Here is a 6114-nt window from a genome sequence, read left to right on the forward strand (position 1 = left end):
ATGGCGTAGAAGCGTCGTTAAGAGACATTGTCCCGTTTCCGTAAGGGGCGCCATTGGGTAGAGAACGTGGCGGCGCCCGAACGGAGCCTCTGCGTGTGGGCCGCCATCTTGGAGTTGTATCCGTTCCGTAGAGCGGAAGAACTGAACTCAACAGGATTCACGGAGGGGCAGGGATTGTCATATAGAACGCGGACATGCAGGGAGGGGCACGGTGCTGGAGATAGGATCTGGAGCTCTATTTTATATCTAGGACCGTCAGTCACCAGTTTGGAGCCGGCGCTTTGCGGGAAACAATTATCCGCTGGGAGAAACCACAGGGAAACGCGGCCGGGGGTCGAGGGGGGTTGGAGACAAAGGAAGAAATCGGGGTGGTACAATCCACTTTGAGGAAAACAGGATGGGCAAAACCCCAGCAAGACTAAGACACGCTGGAATGGGCAGTACGCAGCTGAGAGTGTGCTGTAGCCTCTAACGGGAGAAACTACCTTGGAAGATAGGGTGGAAAGCCGCAAAGGGGCGACACGTCAAGGTACCCCTTACTGAAGGGTTGGTGGAGGGGCTACAAGCTTGAATCCCCATCAGTCTCCATTAGCCTCCTCCCTATTGCAAGTTAAAAACTACGTAGGCAGCAATAATTTTAAAAATAACTAAATGGTGTTTCATATGGGCCAGGTGTGGCTAAAAGCACCTAAAGAAAACTTCGATATTTCAACTTACTTATAATTAAAAGTATAAACAATGTCCTTACTACGTAAATGACGCCTTCAGTCCATTCTCTCATTCTTCCCTCAGCTTCTATGTGGAAGCTGTGAAGCAGGTAACATTCCCCTTGCCTCTGCCCACACCACACTTAGTTGTCAAGAGTTCTTTCATCTCTCCTAAACATTCTGCAAAATCCAACCTAAATACTGTTTCTGCCAGGAGCTCCAGCCTGACGGTGGTGAGAGGTTGTGAGAGCTCTTGAAAACATTCAGTCCCCTCCAGGCCAGGGAATTCCCTCTCTGGGTCTCAGCTTAACAACAAAACCCGTTAGAAGGCCAGGCTGCTTGTCCCAGGTTCTTTTTCTTCCTCCAAAGTATACTCTGAGGAAAAATCTGTGAAATCCATTCTTAAACACACATCTCTAATGGAAGCCAAAGAATTACTGTTAATTCTGTCGGTAGTGTGACTTTTGTTATAAAAGGGATGACCTCTTTTATTGATTCATGTGAAAATACTTATGGCCAGAATATTACTAACTGTAAAGACTCCATTGAGTGGGGCATATGAATGAAACAAGAATAACTAAATGTTGAAGAGTAGATGGAGTTCATTGTAATGTTCTCTCTTTACTATTTCTATGAAAATTTCATATAAAAATTCAACTTACAAACTCCACAATCAAAAAATTACAAAAAACAAAACAGGTGGAGAAAGCATTTGAGTCAATTGAAGAAAATAGTTCCTATTACCAAGACCTAGCGGATATGGGTTTGGTTTCCCATGCTCTGAAGATAAACAGACCCTCTTCCTGGACCAGGTACATAGCAATTTAGATAGCCAAGGCCTCAATCTATGTCAATAGATTGACCTACATTATATATTCATTGTAATTTATTAGCATGTTAAATTACATACCAGCCATCATGACAGGAAACATCAGACATATGGAACAGTAGCTAGATTCTGGGACATCTCCGCCCACTTCCTGGAAAAAAAATAAGTATTTCTCCTGCTTATTAGACTATACCTCCCCTTTCATTCAATGACACATGTAATGTTAAACACAGTTTAGAGACAAGGACATTCCTCTCATATGTAGGTTCCACTCTGTCTGCAGTGTGTATCTACTTTCTCAGTAAAACGCTTGCTGCTTGCTATTAACTGTTCTGCAGCTTGTTCTTCAGTTTCTTTTTGAAGCAAAGTTAAGGACCTGGGTATGAGGCATCCGTCTTCTCCAGCAGCATAGCTGCCAAGATTATACAAAACTTTTAATAATTATAGCAATATGTACTGGAACTTCTGGAAGTTTGTGGAAAATGGAATTAAAAGATAAATATAAAAATTGTCAAATTTCTCAAAATTTGTTCCTTCAAGTTCAAGACACTTTAAAAAAAAGATTTATTTATTTATTTATTTATTTGAAAATCAGAGTTACACAGAGAGAAGGAGAGGCAGAGAGAGAGAGAGAGAGAGGGAGGGAGGGAGGAGTCTTCCATCTGCTGGTTCACTCTCCAATTGACAGTGATGGCCGGAGCTGCACCCATCCGAAGCCAGGAACCAGGAGCTTCTTCCAGATCTCCCATGCAGGTGCAGGGGCCCAAGGACTTGGGCCATCTTCTACTGCTTTCCCAGGCCATAACAGAGAGCTGGATCAGAAGTGGGGCAACTGGGACTCGAACTGGCGCCGTAAGGGATGCCGGCACTGCAGGTGGCAGCTTGACCCACCACACCACAGCACTGGCCCCTCAAGACACTTTTCTAAGTGATGCTACCAGCCATTTGGTCCATGCCTAAATACTGAGGGTTCTAAGAATTCAACCATGTCACTACAGCTTTTTTTTTTTTTTTTTACAGTATGCGCTAAAGAAAAATGGTACTAATTCAAAAGTTTTTGTTTCGAAGAGATTCATTTTATTTATTTGAAAGGCAGAGTTAGAGAGAGGGAGAGATCTTGTGTCTACTGGTTCACTCCCCAAATGGCCACTACAGCTGGGGCCAGGCCAAGCTGAAGCCAGGAACCTAGAACTCCATCAGGGCCTCCCATGTGGGTGCAGGGGCCCAAACACTTGGGCCATCTTCTGCTTTCCCAGGCACATTAGCAGGGAGCTGGATTGGAAGTAGAGCAGCCAGCACTCGAACTAGTGCCCACATGGGATGGCAGCATTAACTCATTAAGCCACATGCTGGCCCCTCTCTAAGAGCAAGAAACAGGGGGCCAATGCCGAAGCTCAGTTTGTTAATGTCCCTGCCTGCAGTGCCAGCATCCCATATGGGCGCCAATTCGAGTGCCAGCTGTCCCACTTCCGATCCTTGCTAATGCACCTGGGAAAGCAGCGGAGAATGGCCAAGTACTTGGGCCTCTGTACCCACATGGGCGACCTGGAAGAAGCTCATGGTTTCTGACCCAGCTCCAGCCCTTGAGGCCATTTGGGTAGTGAACCAGTGGATGGAAGACCTCTCTCTGTGTCATTACCTTTCTCTGTAACTCTTTCAAATAAATAAAAAATAAATGTTTAGAAAAAAGACCAGGAAACAAAAAGCTAAGCAACCAAATCAGAACTGTAAGGTGACTGCTTAATGATTCTCCATCAAATTGCTGATGAAGCATGAGCAGGAGCATTGTCCTGTAGTGAAGGATTCCTTGGCATTTTTCTGTTTATGCTAACTTTCTCAAAATGATCATGATCAGCAAGTGCTATCATTCTTCGGGCTTTCAGACACTTAATCAGAAAATGCCTGAGCACCCCAAAAAACTGTTGCCAACTTGCTCAACTCTCAGATATAACCTTGGAAAAGTAAGTGTGTGTACACAGAAGGTAAAGAGTAGGTTAAGTCAATGTTTCTAAAAGGTTGCAACTTGAAAGCTTGTCAAAAATACATGTGGCACTTCACATAAAGTACTATTTCAGATCAATGGAATCAAAATAACGAGTACTCAAACAATATATTTCACTTTGTGTTTCTATGGGGGTGCAAACTGTTGAAATCCTTACTTAATGCATACTAAACTGATCCTCTGTAAAAAAAAAAAAAAATTATCAATTCCCAACTTGACTCTCACTGGGATTAAACATGACAATAGGTCTGCTCTGATTTCATCATCATTTAAAAAAATCATCTATTATTTTTCACTTTATGTTTCTGTGTGGGAGCAAACTGTTGAAATCCATACTTAATGTATACTAAGCTGATCTTCTGTATATTAAGATAATTGAAAATGAATCTTGATGTGAATGGAAGGGGAGAGGGAGTGGGAAAGGGGAGGGTTGTGGGTGGGAAGGACAGTATGGGGGGGAAGCCATTGTAATCCATAAGTCGTACTTTGGAAATTTATATTCATCAAATAAAAGTTTAAAAAAAATTGGAAAAAAAATCAAAAACAACCTTGGCTTTAGGAAAAATTCCTATTGATTGTGATGCAGTCTGAAGTTATGTTTGCCTTTGTACTTAGTATTTTTCTGAATAACTTAGTGTTAACTACAAGGTGATTCCATCTGCTTTTCCTATCTAGCATTTCCCTGAATGATTCTCCCTCCCTAGTTCACTGTACTCTGTCCCAAGAGCAGACAAAGTGTTTCTTTACATCAGTGATTTTCACTGCCATTCTCTCAACCAGTTAACTCTCAATGTAAATAGAATTACAAGATACTAAAAAGTACTGCTTCCAGACAGCATCAGATAACACCACTCTTGTTCTAGTATCCAGATAGCTACCTGCAGTTGTTTTCCCTGAACTATTTATCTAATTTCCTCATTCTCTGCACTAGATTTAAAGTTCCCTATTGGAAGGGACCATGTCTCCTTAAGTTATTATTGTTTAACCAACTTCTAGCACAGCGTCTAAGATATAGTAAGTTTTCAATAAGTAACTATTAAATAGTGAATGTCAAGGAAAAGGAATTAAAATGGAGATACTGGAATACATCAAGGAGTTAAAACATAGGAAACTAGATAAGGATCATTAGCATATATTTTTTTAAATCTCTGATGGAGTCAGAAGAAAGAAAACAGGTCACAGTAATATGCACTTGTTCTCAATGTAAACTGTAAATGTCTTTCGATTTCTGTGATTCTGCTCAGATGGTGTACTTGGCTGTCTTACCAAAGAGTAAATTTCTACTTATTAAAATCTTGCAATCACTAATTGTTCCTTTTTAAGATCTTGGGGAACTTCATGTCTGTAAACATCTGAAAAATAAAAATCAGATTCCAGGATCAGAAACTCTGAACTCTGATGATTCCCTCTTTTGGAGGCCCTTTTAGCAGAACTAAAATTTCTATTTTTTTTTTTATTTTTTTTAACAGGCAGAGTGGACAGTGAGAGAGACAGAGAGAAAGGTCTTCCTTTGCCGTTGGTTCACCCTCCAATGGCCACCGCGGCCAGCGCGCTGTGGCCGGCGCACCGTGCTGATCCGATGGCAGGAGCCAGGAGCCATGTGCTTTTTCCTGGTCTCCCATGGGGTGCAGGGCCCAAGCACCTGGGCCATCCTCCACTGCACTCCCTGGCCACAGCAGAGAGCTGGCCTGGAAGAGGGGCAACCGGGACAGAATCCGGCGCCCCAACCGGGACTAGAACCCGGTGTGCTGGCGCCGCTAGGCGGAGGATTAGCCTAGTGAGCCGAGGCGCCGGCCTTTCTTTCATCTGTTTTTTTTTTTTTTTTTAGAACTAAAATTTCTAACCATCCTTACGATTCTGTTATGGTTTGGGTGCAATTTTCTTCCAAAGCCTCAAGCGATGGAAGCTTGGTGTCCAATATAGTTTTTTTTTTTTTTTAAAGATTTATTTATTTATTTGAAAGGCAGAGTTACAGACTGCTGGGGGGGGGGGGGGCGGGTCTTCCATCTGCTGGTTCACTTCCCAGATGGCCGCAACAGCCAGAGCTGGGCTGATCCGAAGCCAGGAGCTTCTTCTGGGTCTCCCACGTGGGTGCAGGGACCCAAGAACTTCAGCCATCTTCCACTGCTTTCCCAGGCCACAGCAGAGAGCTGGACTAGAAGTGGAAAACCCCGGCCTCGAACCAGTGCCCACATGGGATGCCGGCACTGCAGGCGGCAGCCTCACCCACTATGCCACAGCGCTGGCCCCTGTAATGCTTTTGAAAGGTAGTAGGCTCTGTAAGAGGTGGACCCAGTGGAAGGTGACTGAGTCATGGCTGTCCCCTTAAAAGGATTAATGGTGGAATGGATTAGGTCTTGTGGAGTGCAGTATTCCATACAGAGCAGAGCAAGTTTTTATAAAGGAGCAAGCCTGGCCCCTTCCTGGTTCTTGCTTCCTCTCCTGACAGGTGATTCATCTCTCTCTCTCTTCTTCTTCTTCTTTTGTGTGTGTGTGTGTGTGTGTGTCTTGCCTGCTCTCTCACCATTTGCTAGCACCATTGGACATTTCAGCCACCAGAATCATGAGCCAAATAA

The sequence above is a fragment of the Oryctolagus cuniculus genome, chromosome 18 (genome assembly GCF_051225735.1).
Source record: "Oryctolagus cuniculus isolate XC-2025 breed Fujian yellow rabbit chromosome 18, ASM5122573v1, whole genome shotgun sequence".
Classification (NCBI taxonomy): Eukaryota; Metazoa; Chordata; class Mammalia; order Lagomorpha; family Leporidae; genus Oryctolagus; species Oryctolagus cuniculus.